Source organism: Mesocricetus auratus, unplaced genomic scaffold (assembly GCF_017639785.1).
Source record: "Mesocricetus auratus isolate SY011 unplaced genomic scaffold, BCM_Maur_2.0 Super-Scaffold_100008, whole genome shotgun sequence".
Lineage (NCBI taxonomy): Eukaryota > Metazoa > Chordata > Mammalia > Rodentia > Cricetidae > Mesocricetus > Mesocricetus auratus.
In genome coordinates, this window is record NW_024429192.1 from 50,470,510 (window position 1) to 50,491,236 (window position 20,727).

At 38.0% G+C, this 20,727-nt stretch overlaps 1 protein-coding gene and 1 long non-coding RNA gene across 3 annotated transcripts in view; both read right to left on the minus strand.

The window, feature by feature from the left end:
* Window positions 1-20,727, minus strand: part of LOC101835248 (limbic system associated membrane protein) — a 2,091,329-nt gene that overhangs the window by 890,429 nt on the left and 1,180,173 nt on the right. The gene's annotated exons all lie outside the window — the stretch shown is intronic.
* Window positions 5,373-11,586, minus strand: LOC121141738. The gene is made up of 3 exons (XR_005878677.1): window positions 11,483-11,586; window positions 9,156-9,255; window positions 5,373-5,643 (listed from the first exon to the last, which is right to left on the minus strand). It is a non-coding gene; the product is annotated as an uncharacterized LOC121141738 (long non-coding RNA).

Below are 20,727 nucleotides of genomic sequence, written 5' to 3' on the forward strand. Positions count from 1 at the left end.
TCTTCTGGGAGAATCATGATAATTACTGCTGCTTGTGCAGAGTTACAAATCTGCTACATCGATTTCAGCCAAAAGATACATGCCTCAAAAACTCATTTCTCTTCTATGTGAAGGCTGCATGCAATTATCCAGGCAGCCAGAGTTCCTAGGTGTGGAGTTAGACACCAAGGACACTGCCTCAATGCTTGTAGGCTTTCACTGCAGTTGCTGTTAAAAGAGTATGGGTGTCACCCCTCAGAGGATATGATGCTTCTCGCTCATCAGAAATATATATAGCCTTAAGCACCAGGTATGTTACACTTTCAGAGTTGTATGTGTTCTTACAGCTTATTCTCAGAGGAGAAATGAGTGGATTAACAATGTTGTGCACTGGATGCCAAATGCTCACATTTTCTTGGGTCACCATCAGTCCCATGAGGTTGAGATTTAGATCCAATAATTACTATCACTGTTTTTGAATTGCTATCATCTTCTATCTAGTCCTCTAAATTTCTGTCTACTAAGCTGCTACTGTAATGATATCTCTAAAGTGAAGAGTTGATCACAGAATGCATATATTCTCCCATGAAAATTCAACCTGAAATTTTTCAAATGTTCTTTATCGCTTCTGAGAAAAAAATATTTCTTTGCAAAGAATCTGAGAGCTTTGATGATTTATTACCTTTTTCATTCTGAAACTCATCTTTCAATGTGCTCATCATAACCAATGTCCCATGCAATTCCCCATGCAATCTCATGCTCTGAGTCTGTCCATTTGTTCCTGCTAACTGGAGTATCCTGCTAAGGCTTTATTCTCATAAGAATAATAATTATTTGTCTGCTGGTTTGAAACTCAGATTGGATACCACCTTTTGATTTTTCTTTTTAGGAAGACTTATATAGTCTTCCTCCTGTAGGAAACACCATGAGGTCCAGACTTGAATGAATTAATGAATAGACAGACATACCAATATGCAACTTAACTTTCAGAAATTAAATATGCTAACAGAAAAAAGAACACAGATGGGTCACTGAATAGCTTTTCTTATCTAGAAGCTACTGTTAATACACTGGAAACTGTTATGAAATTTTTCTCTATAAATTTTGCTTTCTTTTGCAGAAAAACAATAGGTGCTTGGACAACATTTGCTGAAAGGTCTGACATACTCAAATTCTCAACCTTCATGAAGTTTCTTGCTTTGTTTCTCCACCTTCCCAGGATATGCAGTTGGTGTGTTACACAGAAGGAAAAGATGAAAAATAAAAGTTGTGTTTAGCAGAATCCAGATGCCCTATAATATCTGTGGGTGACATTGATGATGCAATTGCTTTATAATTACCTTTTTCCTGAACTGAAGTCATTAAAAAACACTCATTCCATTATTTTCTGACACCTTATTAGTTAGAAGAATGTAACAATTGAGGAAAATGTTCAGCAGTTTACAATCTTCAATTCTTAAGATAATTATTCATGTCCTTCAAATGGTGTTTATGATAGAAAACAGGATAGCAAAAGAGTATTTGTATCCTAAAGACAAACAGGAGAACATGCACTTGACCTGGTATTGTCACCTCTGTTTTCCTTGTGTCAAATAGTGACTAGCACTGAATGATGTTCCACATCATGATAGTATTCAAAGAGGTTGAAGTGAAGAAGACAACTCTGCTGGGATCAGTCACACAAAGAAGTTTAATTTGATGTCCAGTCTTGTAGAGTATGTGTCCTGATATGGACTGTGTGTAGTGTTCATGACAAAAAACTCTAAGCTTACTTATCTACTGTTAGGAAGTGTCAGAATACAAGTTTGAAAGCAATAAATAAAAAATCAATTATTATTTTCAAATTACTTACTTACTTCAATGATCAATATGCTAATCATGTTTGATTCTAATCTGTTCACTTAAGCAGTTTCACAATCACACAGTCATTTTTAAACCTTGCCTTCACAGGCAATCTGGTATACTTTTCTTTAGCAAAAAAATTTAGATAAAACTGTTGATTTGTACAGGCCATAAGGAACAAGTAGGGATGCCAAGCTTGGCCTTAATGCATAGGAGAGGGGCTTGGCCCTGCCCCACCCTATTGTGCCAGACTTTGTTGATACCTCATGGGAGCTTTTACCCATGAGGAGGAGTGGACTAGGGGTGGGTGAGAGGGCAGCGGCAGGAGGGTTGGGAGGGAGAACTGTGGTTGGAATGTAAAATGAATTTTAACAGAATAAATAAACTGTAAAGAAGTATTTGTTTTATAAATCATCTTTTTCTGTATATATATACATATATGTAATTGTCTATGTGCTTACAAGAATATTAAGGCAAATTAGTTAAGATCTCTGTCATTAGCAAGGAGAACACTCCTCCACAACTGGTAGGAGTGCAAACTTGGACAGCCACTTTGCAAACCAATATGGTCGTTTCTTAGAAAATTGAGAATCAATCTACCTCAAGACCCAGCTATACCAATCTTGGGTACATGCCCAAAGGAGGCTCAAACATTCCACAAGAATTCTTGTTCAACTACGTTCATAGCAACTTTATAATAGCCAAAATCTGAAGACAATCTATATGTTCTTTAACTGAAGAATGGATATAGAAAATGCAGTACATTTACCCAATGGAGTATTACTCAGCTGTTAAAAATAATATCAGGAAATCTGGACACAAATTGGTGGAACTAGACAAAATTATCCCAAGTGAGATAACCCAGACTCTGAAAGACAAACATGGTATGTCCTCTCTTATAAGTGGATATTAGTTGTAAAGTAAAGGTAACCATTCTACAATCCACAGCACCAGAGAGGCTAGGAAACAAGGAGGGTCCAAAGAGGAATATGTGGATTTTCCCTTGAAAGGAGAAACAGAAGAGATCTCCTGGGTATAGTGAGGGCCTGTGGGCAGACAGAGGGAGAGAGATGACTTGATGGGGGTGCACTTTGGGGTCAGTAGAAAACTGGTTTAAGAGAAATCCCCATGAATCCACAAGGATGACCTATGCAATAGTGGATAAATAGCCTGTGCTAGCCATCTCCTGTAATCAGTTTAGTTACTACCCTAATTGTCATCAGAGAGCCATCATTCAGTAACTAATGAAAGAAAACGCAGAGATCCACAGCCAAGAACTAGGCCAAGTTCTGGGAATCCTGCTGGAGAGAGGGAGGAAAGATTGTATAAGACAGGGGGTTCACAGTCATTACAAGGGAACCCACAGAGACCACTAACATGACCTCATAGGAGTTCACAGACACTGGAGCAACAACTAGACAGCCTGGAGGGGACTGACCTAGGTTCTCTACATATGGATGATAGTTGTATAGCTTTTTCTACTTTTGGGACTCCTACCAGTGGGACTGTGGCCTATCCTTGATGCTTTGGTAGGATTCGTGGAATCTCTTCCTCATACTGGATTGCCTTACCAAGCCTTTATAAGAGGAGAGGAGCTGAGTCCTACCTCAACTTGAAACGGCCCATGGGAAGTCTGCTTCTGTTCAGAAATCAGAAGAGGAGAGGAAGGGTGCAGAGGAGAAGTGGGGGTAGGAAGGAAGGAGGAAAGAAAGAAAGAAAAAACAAAAGAAAAAAAAGATGCTGCTCAATTTAATAGAAATAGCTGACTGGGTTTCTTTGGTGCTTTGGACTTTAGGCTACTAGAGAGATCATTTTCCTCTTTGTCCACCATCCTGGTGCTCACAACCCTCCCTGAGAAGATATTTCATCTGATTAGATCCTTCTTTGGGGTTTGGAAACTATTAAAGCATTTGAATGTTCATTCCTCCTTTAAAAAAATGGTAGACAGATGAATTAGAAAGACGAAGGAAAAATAGTTATATCACTCTTACTCATTCTTTTCAGAGATTTCTTATCACAGATCTGCAGTATGCCTATTAAAAACTTGAACCTTGTTTGACTCCATTTAACTAGCAATCCAGGAAAGTGCCAGGAAGGAGTATTCCTCCAGGAGCTCAGTCTGTATTCTTCTCTTAGTTGATAATTCCAGAAATACCACGAAAGTTGTAATAATAACTGCAGTAATAAGTGTGCCTTGGGAAATCGCTAAACTTTAGAGTTTTCAAGAAAGTACATCTTTAAATCACAAAATAGATTCTGAGCCCCTGAGCTGGGACTCCCAGATGCAATCATTTCTTTGGCCAGCTGAGGGCAGAATTGCCCCACATTTTGAGCATAAGTGTGACCTAAAACCTTTGGGAAAGATGGACCACAAAATCTTCATCAGGAAGAGGGCAAGGAGCACAGAGAGGCTGTATAAGTGGGCAGGTAAATCTAAAGGCTGCAACACAGACAGTCGCCACACACTGTTTATAGAGAATAAGATGCAGTTCTGTGCATAACAGTGAAGAACTGTAGTGTGACAAGATGCATTCATTTTGCAGGATGGACAGATGACTTTTCAATTTTGTCGCTTTGTGGGTGGGTCTAATAAATACTCTTTTAGATGATTTATAATACTTCATGTCCCTCAAATCTCCAATTCACTATATGCTACAGCGTGTAAAGAAGACTCTGACTTTCTCCTCTTCACTGCACACCGAGTTGCAGTGTTCAGGAGCTACCTGAACAATAACTTGAAAGGGTAAGGAGTCATTTTCCTGTAATATACACATTTTCTCACCTTGGTTGTATGTTCTGACTCAACATAAATCAAGCCATCAAGTCCCTGGGTCTGATAATAACTTTGCAGTGTAGGACGTTTATACTACTCACATACTCTTTCTACAGGAGTGTCTAGGTTTTATGTGGGAGGTCAATATTTACTCACCACACTCCCAACATCCTCCTTTCTCAAACTCAAAACTAGATTATAACCTAAAGCAATCCGGGAAGTTCTTAATTCTGTCACTACGTCGTACAACTTTTGAGTCGTAAGGTACAAATAGATAATATTTTATTTTAAAGTAATACAGACATGTCACTAGCTAAGATGCTTGCCATGCAAATATGATGATCTGAATTTAGACCCTTTATCTTATGTAAAGTTGAATGATGTACTGCGCACCTACTATCCCAGGTCTCCAAATACAAGAAGGGAAACAGAGAGAGGAGAACGTTTTGAAACTCATAGAACACCCACCCTGGAATCCTGGTATTTGCATCAGTGATATTTGAGGAACCCAGACTCAAAGCAGGTAGAAGGTGAAGATGACACCCAAGGTTGTTTTTACTCTGACCCTCACATGCTTGAACATATATACATACACACATGCATGCGCATACACGAACAAGCACACACACTCACCCCTACATATTATAAAGCAGTATTTTAAACAACAATAAAATAAAACATACTAGGCTTTGCACAAAGTTAGTGGTTTGACACTTCCTTAGAATCTATGAAATCCTGGATTAATCCACAGCTCTATAAAACTAAAGAAAAGTACAGATAATAGAATGATAGTATGATAGCTTTATTTCCAAAATGTTTATCCTTTCACCTTGTAACACTTTAGACAATTACTTTTACAGAGATATCTCAGATCCCAGTCTTACAAAGGAAAGAAACACTATCCAAAAAAGTTCCCACAAGTCTCCGTGTATAAAAGGGAGAAAATCCTCTGGGGAGATCACTTTTTCAAAGGCAATGATGTGAGGGGCAGGAGGTGGAGCTCTGTACTAGAGCACATTGTTAGCACAGTGTCCAAATCAGTGGTGGAACTGTACAAAACAAAACAAAAGCATGGAAATGAGACAGTGGTATGAACAATTCAGCACATACTCTGTTGCAACCCTAGTGTTGTAAGGGAATCACTATCCTCCCCTTGATACACAGATACACAGACAGAATCCCACTATTCTGTCACTGATGTTGATAGCTTCCCTTGTGTGACACTGGCTGGCTTTCGAGCCTTCCTTCTGCTGTTCCTTAAGCTTCAATCAAACTACATCAAGGGAGTTCCAGAGTTTCAGCCATCCATCCCAATCCCCATCGATATCCCTTCAGAATTCATTGGCATGATGAGCAGAATGGTTAGGTATAGAGGGAAGAGCTCAGCTTCCCCAGCTGCAATCGGCTGTGCACATCCTTGCTCACCCGACCTAAGCACAGCCTCTGGTATGAAGTCTCCCCTGTGGCTAGTTAGATAGTCAGTCCTGTTCCTTTTCAACATGCACATCCCCTCCACGACACTTAATTCCTTCTACCTCAAAAATGGAATTCTTTATGTACGCACATTTCCTACCAGTTAAACTAACAGAAGATAGAATATGTCTCTAACATATTTTTAAAATGCTTAGAGCCTCTAGAATGCTTAGTTCAACGCCTAATACACATATGAAATCTAACAAATGTTTAATAAATGAGGTAAAAATGAATTAATTCTTCTAAACTAAAGTTATTTCCCAGGGAGGCATTTTGATAAATGCAACAATGTTCAAAAAAATTTTTTAGAAATTACTACAAGTCATGCATTTAAACTCTGGAGAGCCATCACCTGATGAAAAGCTGTTTCTCAATCCCATGGGTGTTTACTCACATGCCTCCTTTGAAAAGATATGGGTGGGTAAAAAAATGAAAGAAAAGTCTGTGCCATGACATTACTAAAGAATTAGGGAGAGTTTTGTGAAATACTCCGTGGTACCTAGAAATTCTAGCAATCTTAAAGCTGCCAACCATGGAAATAATACGTATCTACTTGAACTTGCCCAGTTTGACTTACAGGAAATGAAACAAAATAATATAACGTTTATCTCTTAAGAACTATGTCAATACAACATATATTTATGTTAGTATTTATAATGACAACCAGAATTTCAAAATGGATGAGTACTTCACATTCAAATTACTCCTTTATGTAACAAAACAAGAAAAAATTGGCACATTTTAATTTGGCAATAGAGTTAAGAAATTAAGAATTGAATTTTTTTCTAAGCAGCTTTAATAATTTAAGAGGAATTGAATAGGTATTTACTCTCAGTATCTACTTTCTTATTAGGCAAATATATTGATTCCTTTTCTTTCTTATTTTAGTTTCTCAGAAACCATCCAAATAGATGGATATTGAAAATGTTAAAAACAAATAGTCTAGAGGATTATAATATAGTTCAGTGGTAGTATGATTGCCTAGCATGTATGAGGTCCTGCATTTAATCCCCAGTATTGGAAATGAAAACTCGTACATTAATGTACATTTGTAACAATGCATAATTAAAAGGCCAATGATTATCATAGTTCCGCAAGTATTCAGAATAGAAAAGACAATTTTGAAAGAGAAATTACTACACTTTTACCTGAGTCAAGATGGATTAGAATAAGCAAGGATTATGTAAAAACAGAACATTTACAATGTGAGAACAGCTAAATAGTATAGAATAGACACGACAGTTTAATGGGAAGCAGTGATGTTGACATGTGGCAAGCGTTTATTGAGCACTTACAATGTAGTCATTGTACATCTCTGTAAACTGTATTTGAAAGAGTAGGCTTTTTAAAAAAAATTTATTGAATCTTTGTGGATTTCACATCTTGCATTCCAATCCCACTTGTTTTCCTTGTCCCTTCACATTCACCCTCTGCCCTTACAACCTCCCCATAAACTGAGGAAACCACAAACACAGCTGAACGGAGCTAATGGGACCTCAAGGACTCTAGAGTGACAGCTGGGAAACTTACATGGGACCAAACTAGGCCCTCTGAATGTGGGTGACATTTATGTGGCTTGATCTGTAGGGGGGGTTCCCTGGCAATGGAACTAGGATTTATCCTGGATGCTTGAAATGACCTTTTGGAGTCATTCCCTATGGTCGGATACCTTGTTCATTCTTGATATGGGGGGAGGGGTTTGGTCCTGCCTGAAATTTTCTGCCAGACTTTGTTAACTCCCCAAGGGATGCCTTACCCCCTCTGAGGAGTGGATTGGGGGTGGGATGTGATAAGGGGAGTGGGAGAAGGGGAGGGAAGGGGAACTGGGGTTGGTATGTAAAACAAAAAACAACAAAACAAAAATATCCAAATCAAAAATAAAAACCCAAACTAAACCAAACAAAAACAAAACTGTGTGTGTAGGGGGGTCCTCTTTCCCTTTGGCCTGTTTGCCACCAGGTTGAGAGGTCAAGAGTCAGTAGCAGTGACAGAAAGCTTTGGTGGACCCTGAGAAGGAATAGAGACAACTTTCCCAGAGATAGACTTCGGTGAATCAGCTCAACTTTATTCCATAGTATAAGGAATATATAGGATTGGGAAGCCTGGGGACAAACCCTAGTTCCTGTTAAGTGACATGCTCCTATCTCAAGGTTTTGCATGTGGCAGCAGGGTCCTATCAAAATGGCTAGAACACTTGCCTAATTATCATGTGGGTCATGAGGGGTAGAGTATTTGCAGGTAACTGTGTCAAGGGTCAGTCACCCTTGAGAGAAGTCAGGCATCCTGGTCCTAGATGCATCCTAGATATATCCTCCAGATAAGGCTGGGTAGAGGCAGAAAGTCCTGCAGGAAGGAGGGAGCCCCCATGTCATCCAGCTATTGAGATAAGCTGTCAGGTCATGACTAGACTGCAATCTCTGACCAACCAGATATGTCTTCCATCAAAAACAAAAAATGGGTGAAGAAATCTTGTCATGGAAGCTATAGTGTGGCCCGTTGAATCACACAGTTACCCTTTAGTCCATTAGTCTTTACTTGCAAGAGTTCATTGTCCCAAGTCATTGGTCTGGCTTGAGACCTCTGTCTTTTGCTATACCACCAATAATGGCAGAAGAACAGTTCTTAAAGTGGGGTCATCATAAACGTTTTCTATAAAAGCAATTTTTTGGGTCTAATCCAGAATATTACAGTGTTGACTTAGTACTTCTGATACTGGCCACTCCCCATATTGTTACATGGTCTATACATTACTTCTGAGCTTGGTGACTAGGGTTCTATATTTTAATGAGAAAGTTTGAGAGCCTGGCTGGTTTGTACAAGATTTGGAATTCTAAGAATAGTTTACTAGTTGTATTAGAAAGTACAAAAATAAAAAGAGCAAAAGCAAAGCATAGACAGTTTTTCTCAATGCATTGCCATAAAACAAGTAATGTTTACTTAGTTCTAGTTACTCAGGAGATTTTTCAAAAAACAACAACAATAGGTGCTAGATATCTGAAAATTTATAAAATGTTGATTACAAAGGTGTTTTTAAAGGTTCAATTAAAACATACAATTTCCAGAATATACCTTCATTTTCTTTACTTACCTTCCATATTTGAGACTTTAGGCATGCTGGACAGTCAGTTACCATTAAGCTGTAACTCCAACTCAACAATTATATACTTTAAGAAGGATAAGTCACTCTTCTTAAAAAAAACAACAAAAAGAAAAGAGAAACTCAATAAGACACCCCTCAAATTTCTTCTCTCTATGCATCCTCTGCTTTCTCTAGAGACTCACTCATTAGAGTGACAAACTTTCTTCAAAATACTAAGAGTTCTAACTTGCTTCCCTAGTAAAATACCATGCAGAGTTTCTATTCATCATCTCTTTCTAGTGTATTTGATATATATATATATTGGTCAACAACAAAAGCTATTCTAAGAAAAGAGTTGATTTAGATTTATCTGGATTTGAAAGTACTCTGCACTTTAAAAGACACCAGGAAGAATGAAGTTCTGTATTCAACACACATCCTGGGGCTCTGGGGACAGTACCCACACTCTTGTGAGAGCCACCAAAGGTTAGGTGGTAACTGGCTGTTCAGGGGGAAGGAAATTCAGAGCTTAAGATGGTGAGAATTTGAGAACATGTAAATATTAGGAAAGTTCAAAAAAAGATGTTCGCAAAACTAAGCTGATGGTGAGAAGCACATGCTCTGATCAAAAGCAACCTGAAGGCTAGGTACTTCAGCTATCATATTATTTGCAGTCCGTTGGACTTCATTAACCCAGGGCTCCCTGAAGATGTCTCTGTCTCTTGTGTTTTTCTGGGAGAAGAACAGATTCATCAAAACATAGAGACCTATAGCATAGGGATTGCTTCCTATCTTAGAATCACATTTTCTGGTCCTCGACCCTAAACTATAAATTAAAACTATCCTTGTTTTTAAATGCCCCCATCTGCTGAAATGTATTGGTAATGCCCACAATCACTTAACTTCTTTGGGTGTCTCTAATGCTCATCCATAGACTACTATATTGTCCCTACATTCAGTTTTCTTTTTTTAAGCAGTCTCCTTTTTGTCTATTTAGTGTCTGTTTCTCACTTAGTCTATTTAGTCGATGCTTTTCAACCTTCTGCTGTCTTCTTAGCACTTTCACTATGGAGTGTGGCCCTCAAGTATGTTAGCGAATACCTCTTGTGTTCCTAAGAAAAAAAGATTTCCAGAATTCAAACAAAACAAAACCACATTTGTTAGAAAAGTTTCATTTGGATCTGGGTGGTAGAAAAAGCTCAATGTCAAAGGATCAAGAACACAGATGCAGAAAAGGGCCTTGAGACAGATACACACAGAAAAGAAGCTTTTGCATCAATTGACTGACAAAATATGATGTGACCAGAGGTTTGCAAGGAATTGAAAAGTGTGTTCACTCCAGGCACAACAGTATTTGCTAAGTTGGTTTAAATGTTGACTTGATGCAATGTAAGCACTAAAGGGTAGGGTTTTCTATTAGGATGAGAATGGTTATTTCATATATGTCTTTCTGTAGGTCTCACATCTTAAAGTTTTAATCAAATACCAGTAAAGTAGAACACGGGACTTTTTTCTCCAATAATGAAAAAATACATATCTTTAACACCTCATTGCCTACACAAGAACATTAATCTTAATTTCTTAAGAATTTAGCATCCAGAGTCCACTCAGAGTGATTGGTAGGATAGTAAATGCAGGAGATGAACTTCTAGTATGTTACAGACTGGTTTTGTGCATAAGAAACACAGAGGGATGTAAGTATTGTCCAACATGAGTAACTACAATTGGCCAGAGAAGTCAGCCTGCTTCTGTATCTAACCCACAACACATTCCCCTGGGTTTTGTCCTCAGCAATACTCTGGCAGCATAGAGCATGGCAAGCATAATACAGGGGGCAGAAGGCAAAGAGCTGCAGCTGATGGACTGTCTCCACATTAAGGTCTTTCAAAACAGATCAAAGGGTTGGAGAATACCAGGACCGCAGGGAAAAGGAAGCAAAACTCAGTAATAGTAATCATCACCCATGTCCCTGAATTCAGGTCTTCTACACCCATAATAACTAAAAATTTAATTAATCATGTTTCCTTCTCTCTTAATTTCTTGTCACTCTGTTAACACATTTAAAGCAAGTGACAACGTCTTTTCCCAGTAAAACTTTGGTGTCGACACCTTCTAGACTTTCAAAAGGTCTAGAAAACTAGAAATTTTGACTCAGATGTGTGCAGGTGTATATATTTGTGAATAAATAATCAGTGTCTCTCTCTTTCTCCTTCGCCTTCCTCTCTCTCTTTCCTGTTTTCCTCCTTCCTCCTCTCATTTCAGATCATATTCACAATAAGAACTATTTACCAGCATAGTAACATTAAGAATTTGTTAGTATTAATACTTTAACTTACAGAATCCATGTGGAATTCTGCTTTACTCATGAAGAAACTTGTGTCTTGTAGACAAATGAAGCAATAAAATCAGGGGGCTCCCTCATATGAGGAGAGTGAGGAATGGTAGTGAGTGGGAGGCACGGTTACTGATGCCCTGCCGACTGTGACTCCATTCTGTATTAAGAATGCTGAGATAAAGGACCTTAGGGCTCATTCTATGTATTGATGATCCAGTGTCAAGGGGATTAAAAGAAGGGCATGGCTAAGTATACAAGGCTTTCAGCATTTGTTTCAGCATCTAGGTCATTTTGTGTTGGGCTGAAACTGTTAAGATGAAAATAGACTTTTGGACATGATTAAAGAGGGTGATTTTCACTGTAAGAGCTTCTTCTCAGTGCACTAGCAAGCTTTGCCGTTTGTGCTTTTGACATTTGACATGGCCCTGGAATCTGCCAGGCCAGAAAGTCACCTTGCCGGTGAGCAGAATAAACATAGGAGGGATTACTGTTTCTTAACTGGTAGTGACACACTGGGGAATCCAGTGCCTGGGACACAGCTGTTGTTCCCTTAGACATAGAAACTGAACCTTATAGACTGGCAGAATGCTGACTCTCATAGAGAGTAATTTGTCCATACAGGAGATAGAAGTACTATCCTTAATGGAAAAAATAATAGCCAGAAAGCCATTCGCCATGGTTTCTCAGAGCTAGTAAGGCCTTCATGGTATCCCAGATAAAGGGAAAAATCAGTTCATTATGTGAAGATAGGGATGAAACGAAGCCCAGAAAGACCCTTGGGCCCCTGGAGAGGAAACTAGGCTGCCTTTTGGGCCTTGGGGGCTTGTTAAGATGTATGTATCCCATCAGATAGAGTGGCTACCCATGTCAGGTTCAGAACAAGGGCCAGGGTTTTTAAGCATAGGAAATGATCTCTCTCTCTCAATTTCGGAAACTTTCAACACGAACAACTGTTATGTATGAGTAATTGGAAGAATATAATGATGTTTCCTTCTATTTGAAAAACTGTCTTTATGGTTTTGGGTATTATTACTATATAACATAGTGATAATAAGCATGCTAATAGTCACAAAATTGTTAAGTGTTATTGGTTTTTTATATATAATAATTTTTATTTAACTTGTTACACATGTTACTCTCAGTTCCCTCTCCCTCCCCATGTTTTTGTTTTAAAATTATTTTTTAAATTTAATTTTTTGTATATGCTTGTTTGGGCTGTATGTATGTCTGAACCATGTTCTTTCTTGGTGCCCACTGAGGCCAGAAGAAGACATTGGGTCTCTTGGAACTTGAATTTATACACAGTTATGAGCCATCATGTGAATGTTGGGAATCAAACAGGAGTCCTCTAGAAGAGCATCTGGAAGAGAAGTCACTGCTCTTAACTACTGAACTATCTCTCTAGCATCAGGTTCTTATTTTATAGGAAAAACAATGCCACAAAAGGTACTAAGATGCCAGTATCTGAGAGTATATTTTAAGTTGTATTTTATTTTCAAATCATGTCTGACTTGGGACCAATATGCTTCAAGCCACAGTAGCTCAAATATTAATATATATATATATTGTGTGTGTGTCATTTCCTGTATGCTTAATGAAATATTTAAAGTAGCTAAGTAGCTATAAAGACAAGTGAGATGGACCAGTGAATAAAATGCTGCTACAAAATATGAGAACCCAAGTTGGGTTGGGATCTCCTACACATATGTACTTGGTGGTGGTCTTCCTGTAATCTTAATATTTGAGATATAGACACAGTAGAGCCCTGGAGCAAACTGCTTAGTTAGGGAAGGTGAATAAGTGATTTCCAAGTACATCAAGAAAACCTGCCACAATGTATAAGGTGAGGAATCACTGACAAAGAACCCAGCACCAACCTCTGGCTTTTATGCATGTGTGCATACTTGTGTGAGTGCACCAGCACGGATGTGTGTGTCCACACACATGTGAGCATGCATATACACTATGCACATGAATCATCCCAGAAACTTAAAATAAAATAGTAACAAACATCTCCCTATAGAGGCTTGTAGTCTTCATTACTAAGGTCCATATAATAAATACATTGCTTTCAATAAAATTTAAATGTCTAAAGATATACGCATATACTTTTATATTGTCTATTCTGACATGACTTGTGGCTTATGTGTAAAATAAAAAGGAAGCACTATTGCTCTTTAACTAATCAGAATTGATTTCATAGACTATGCATTTTTATAAAGTATTCAAAAATAAAAAATGAAGTAAAAAATAAATCAGTTTCCACATTGAGATGAATCAGAAATAAAGAAGGTTGAAGGAGCAACGAACCCTGAAGGACAAGCACTGAGTGAAAAACCATGGGGTTCAGTGGTGCCGCTACCTGGTTTCAGGATTTGAAAATGAGGATAAGTGAATTCTTCTTAATACACAAAGTACTGAGAACTAGTGGTTGCATTTTAAAATGTAGGGCTCTAGTACCAAATTACTGGAAAAAGCATGAAAATTTGACCAGTGTTCTAAAGAGAGAACATCTTAAGTCTGGCCTTACAGCTCATATCTATAAGCTGAGGCAAGATCACTAAGAATTGTACATCACCCTGGACTATATACTGAGTTCTGGGCTAACCTGAGCTACAGAGCGGGAATCTGGAGAGTTCGTGGAGAGAAAGAGAGAGGAAGGGGTAAGGAGCAGAGAGAATGTGTGTGTGTGAGAAAGTGATAGATATTTTAGAATTTTAGATTTAATACATAGAACATATAAAGACATTGGCCTAGAACTGCAAAGGACATTTGCCTCACCCAACTTCAAAGTTTTATTTCTCTGATAAAGATGTTGAGCCTCAAATGTGTAAATGACGTGAGTGTGAGTTGAAAACATGGTGAAAGGCAGAGAAAAAAACTTGAACTTATTTTTTTGCATTTAACATGAATATCTGGACATTCTTCCCAATATGCCCTGAAACATTTTAGAACCACAAGACTTGATACATATAGCAATCTGCCCTGCCTTGGTTAAGGTTTTGTGATGGTATACTTACCTACCTACCTACCTACCTACCTACCTACCTACCTACACACACACACACACACACACACACACACACACACACACACACACACTTCTTGGAGACAACGATATTTGGATAGGTATTTGAAACATATAAAGAGAAACTAGCTGTTCAGGGATAGAGAAGGACCATTCCAGAGAGACAGGAAAACAAGTGCCGACTGCTAATTGGAGGCAATCCAGAGCCTTGAGGGAACATGTACACAGTGGTCACTGAAGCACATGTGTGACCTGGAATACAATACACAGACCACAAACTTTCATTAAGTAAGCCACTCATGAAGTGATCTTGAATAATTAAGCTTGAACATTCCTTGACCCACTTTCTTCCTTGTAATTTGGAGAATAACAATCTCCCAATTGCTCTGGGATACCACTGACCAGATTCTTCCTTCAAATAACCTCTCTCTGATAATGAGATGTGATAATTAAAACTACAAAGTGGTGTTATTTTAAATTTACAGATTGGCAAAAACAAGAAGTTTATGTGAAAAATGCAGTAAATGTTTGGTAGGCTTGAAAATACTTTGCACAGCCTCTGTCAGACCTGGTGATCTTTGTTTTGATTTGAACATCTATTCAAAAACTGGCTGAACTGTTTCTCTTAGAAATTTAATACAGTAGATGCATTCATATTTAGGATATATATGATTAATGACTTACGTTTTAGTCAGTTACATTGGTGGTGTCTTCATACTGTTTGATAGTGCATTGCTGTGAATCTAAGAAAGACACTAGAACACTGTTTGTCTCTTGGAATCCTTAGTATTACAATTAAATCTTCATTACAGAGAATTTGAAACAGTCCTAAAATTTAAGATGAGCAAATGGTAAGAAGTCTAAGAAAAGCCAGATAAAAGTGCCTCCCTAGAAGCATGGTGTCCATCACACGAATAATGCTATTATTTAGTTATTCGATGTATGATAAAACTGGGAGGAACCACTTTGAGACTTTAAGCTGCAAGTGATCCAACATGACCTAGGGTTTAGGATAATCACCTGCTACTCAGTAGAACAAGGTAGAAAGAAGGCATGCAGGTGGTAAGAAAATTAGAGGAAATGTTATTAAACTTGTTTAGATAAGAAATTAAAGGCTTGACCTGTGTCACTGGAGATTGAACAAAGGCAACAGATAGGCAGATATTGAAAAAAAAACTCTTCAATATTAGCACCCGACTGAAAGGGCAAATATGAAATACAACTACAGGTCAGATGAATATCTGCTGGCAATTTTAGTATTAAAGAAACATGTGGAGGATGTTGAATGCAACTGAATCAAGTCAATGTAGGGATATCTCCACCAGGTTTTTGTCAGACTTCTTCTCAGATACTTTTCAAGAAACTGTGATGCATACATGCATACATGCAGGCATTCTCACAGCCATGTCCACACATACGTGTGTACACAGATGTCACTCACTGATAAGATATATGGTATTCTCAGAACCAGAAAAGTCCTCATGTAAAAGTACCTGAGGAGGCAGAATCATGGTCAGCTCTTTCTGCCCCACGCCATTGCCAAAACAGTTTTAAAACATACAGCACATGTAAGCTAAACACAGCAACCCAACTCATGCACTTCCCCTAATGAGGCCCCCAAAGCCAGGAAACCATATTAATGATGTTGTGCTAAAATCATATTCCAATTATGATTTTAATACTATTCTCAGAAAATGTAGTCTTGATTCCTTGTGACCTCATACATTTCCATGTGTTTCTTCAAGCATTTTTTCCAGTCTTTAACTGGCTTCAAAGAGAAAATGTGTGACAAGAATGCAATGCTGGCCTCCAACCCAGCTTACCCTCAGAACATGGGAACAAGCTTTTATCCCATAAACATTTGCATTCAAAATGGAAAACCTCCCTGAGATCAGTCATGTCAGTAGAGTTCTCAGGAAAGTGGAAATGGCTACCAGCCTAGACCCCTGAGAGTGCAATGCACCTTAGGTACTTAAAGGATACTTGCCAGTTGACTGGCTGCTTGTCAGTTTCCAGGGGTTGCTGTCATCCTTGTGTACATAAACAAGAGGTGAAACACAACACAAAGAGCTCTGAACAAGGCTGCCTCCTGAGCATGTGGACCAAACATTCAGCTTTGTCATCTGATTAAAAGCAGACTTCTCAAAAGACAACTGCCTCCACAAAGCATGCCTGTCTCTGTCTTACCACAAAAAATATCTGATAGCTCAGTCATCTGGGCTCATGGAGTCTTCTGCCCAATTCAAGCACTGCTTAGACATATTACAAATACTTCTCAGTATTTTTGCCCCCAGATGCTCTGTAATGTTACTACTGCTTGGCTAGAGCAAGACACTTCAGGTATAAATTTAATATATAGAGTGGGATAAAAGATGAAGGCTGAATGATAGACTTTTGCCCAGAAAATATAAACTTGTTATGAAAGCCCCAACAGAGCAGGACACATACTGTAATAGTAACTGTATGTAACATTCGTAAATACATATGTAACAGTATGTAATTGCAATTGTAATCTACTTTATTATTTTGCTGTGGTGCTGTAGTTCTAACAAATGTGCTGTCATCAAACCTCAGGTCCCTGGCTACTGAACTACTTTGTTTTGTATCTCGACACAAAGAAAATCTTTTCCGATATCCTAGTTATCACCATCTATTCTTCAGTCATCAGAAGAGAACTTCTAAATATGTAAGTCTGGCCAGGGAATTCTTTGGTTTTAAATCTCTTGAACGTTCTTTGCTGATTTTAAGTAGGATGCTGTCTCTCTCTTTTTAAAAACATTTTATTTTGAAGTAATAATTTTAGACATGGAAATGTTGCAAAAACAGTAATAGGAATTTTCCTTATAAACAAATCTCATATATTTCCTGAGCATAACTGAATTATCAAAAGTAAGCAATTAGTTATCTAGTTTTTGTTTGGTTAGTTTTCTTTCAATTTTTAAATTTGCTTCACATGTCAATCCCAGGTCCCTCTCTCTTTCCCTCCCCTCCTCCCACGAGGATGCTCTCTCTTGACTGTGATGATGGTGGCCTATTGCAGTAGACCTTTCATACTTCTCTGGGATGGCTTAAGGAAGAGAAGGATTCCATAGACTTTAACTATTAAATGTGTCATATCCCTTTGCTTTTTGTTTTTTATTTGTTAGCCTTGTAGCTGTTTTGTATGCTTCTGTTTGAGATTTCTTTTTCTTTTTGAGGTCATAATTGTATCACAATCTTTCTCCCTTTTCTTTCCTCCCTTCAAATCCTCCCATATACCTCTGCCTTTTCTCCTTCAATTCATGACCTCTTTTTTCCATTAATTGCATGCATATATGTATTTGAATACACATATATGGAGCTGGAGAGATGGCTCAGTGGTTAAGAGCACTGGTTGCACTTCCAGTGGTCCTGAGTTCAATTCCCAGCAACTACATTGTAGTTTACTACCTTCTGTAATGAGATCCGGTGCCCTCTTCTAGCCTGCAGGCAGACATGCAAGCAGAACACTGTATAAACAAGTAAATCTCAAAAACAAAGAATACACATATATGTGGCCAAATATAACCTGATGAGTCCATATAATGTTACTTGTGTGTATGTTTTCAGGGATGACCATTTGGCAATGGACAAACAACTACTGTTCTCCTTTTTCAGCTCATTTTTGGACAGTCATTTTGGTGAGACTATAGGCTTAGCTTATGGTATTACTAGGAGACAAAACCTGTCAGCATACTCCCTGAACCTCTCAATCCTACCACTCCCTCATCCACAATGTTTCCTAAGCCTCAGATACAGGACAGTTTTGTAGATGTATCTATTGGGGCCGGGCTCCACAGCTCATATTTTGATTGGTTGTTTACTTTAGTGGTCTCCATCTCGTAAAGAGAAATTTCCTTGATCAGGAGTAAAGATTACATTTATCTGTGGGTTTAAGGACAAATATTTATAGACTGTTGCTAGACAGTATGCTGGTTTAGTAAAGTAATAGTTGCAGATTTTCCTCCTGTAACAATGATTTTAGAACAAATAGAGAGCTGTTGGTGATGGCCAAGGTATGTGTCCCAATACTGTCCCAGTAGGGTTAGGGTGCCATGTTTGTCTTTGGTCTGATTCATAGGCATTATGGGGCTTGCATGGTCCTTCAGGCTACAAGTCCATCTTTGCTTTATTCTCATGTCGTGTTTTCACCTACAATTACAGTCTCTAAGCAGAGAAGTACATTAATTCTTAAGTGTTTTGTACCATTCCCACCCTTACTTTGTATCAAGGGGCCTTAGCCCTTTAATTAAAATACTTATTTTAAAAAGTAAATATATCTTTATCTACATGTTTATTAGTTAGTCTGTACCATTTTACCTAGACTGTAGTTCTTTTGGGCAAGGATTTCTCTCTAGCTAATGCACTTCTATATGTCAGTGCCTGGAATGTGCTCAACTCATTTTACCTGTTGTAAAGGCTGTCAGATTGTTTGGTTGGCCAAATGCAGAACAAACTTCTATGTCTATGAGAATGACTTTTGTGGCCGTTGACCAGTGGGACAGCAATTCAGGGGAGAGACATCCAGAACATGAACAGTTGCATCTAGTAGGCTTGTTTACTCCCTGTAAGAAAACTGAAAGTGTGTTTATACATGTCAGGGAGGTTACTCACTAGTACAGGTACACTCTTATTCTTTTTCCAGGCTTCTCGGAGCTGAGTACCTCCCCAGTGTCACACCCTCCTATCATGATGCTACTGTCTTGCTATGTGTCTAAATGCAAAGGAGCCCATTATCCATGGCCTGAAACATATGAGCCATTGAACAAAATAAATATTTCCTCCCTTTAAGTTGGAGGAAAATGTCACACTAACAAAACGTGGATTCATGCATATATTATTTTCTAAATGAATACTTCAACTATACCTTGTAAGCAGCTATTGTTCATATTGCATTGTTAGGATTCAAGGAGTAAAGAAAAACCAAACTTAGTTTCTTGCCTTCCCCAGACTGCACAATGAAAAGAAATGCTTGGAATTTTTTTCCCAAATTTGCATGTTATAGTCAATTTAAGACAGATTTTATTAGCCTAGACCCTACATCGAAGCCATAGTAATTTATATTCCACTCCTTTGTTCAGAATTTTGATCTGTGACAGTTTTAGATACAGGAAAATGAAATTAATAGAACAAAAGAGGCTTGGTAAGGAAATTTAAAAAAGAATCATCCATCCATACCAGGAAGAGTTCATAGATACTATAAAAAATGCATTGTTTTCATTGCCCATTGTTTAAAATAGTTAAAAAGCAAAATTAAACTACAAATTTTCTAAATGAGCCTTTTAAAATTGCTAATATTTTATAATTTGGTTGTTATTTCATCTAATGTATAAAAAAGGGATGAATATGCATATTATTTTTACAGTAAAGAATACCTGAAAGCAATGTGATATTTGGAATTTAAGTCAAGTATATCTGGCCTTGGCTCTCTGCCACTTGACAGTTGTGTGATCTTTAGCAAGTTTTGAAAGTCTGCATTGACTTTCAGGTTACTGGACTGTAAATATTTCCCTCTGTCTCATGGAGTGATTGTGAAGCTCAGATATATGATAATGTGAAAACACCAGGGCCAATATCTGGTGAAGAGTATGTGCTTAATAAAAGTTAATTCAATTTAAATCTAAATCTGTTCCAGCTTTCTAAGCAGTTTTAATTGGTCCCTCTGCTACAAACTACCTCTATCTCTCAGTAAATCCAATCATGTATTTGGATTCAAGTAGTCTGTATAATCTTAATTGGATAGTTCAGCTCATGGCTTATGATAAAAAGGCTGGGATCTACAATCATACTGTAGATCCATCAATAATTTCCTGAAGAACAATTAATGGCTGACAATGGTTTTGATTAATAATATTTCAGCCATATTTCCTTTGCTCTCCCTCATACTGGATTTCCTTACTGAAAAGTCCACCAGTCCTCAGGATGTTCTGCATAGTTCCCTGTCTTAGCTACTTTTCTATTGCCATGAAAATCACCATGACCAAGGCAACTTATAACATTAAGCATTTAATTTGAGTCTCTTTCTTCTAGAAACTAGTGGAGCTCATGATCATCATGGTGGGACCATGACAGCAGAGAGATTGGCAGGAAGGCAGGCATGATTTGGGAGCAAAACTGAGAGCTTACACATTGAGAAAGCAACCACTAGTCAGGCACAGAAAAAACTAACTGGAATTGGAGTAGACTTTTCAAATCTCAAA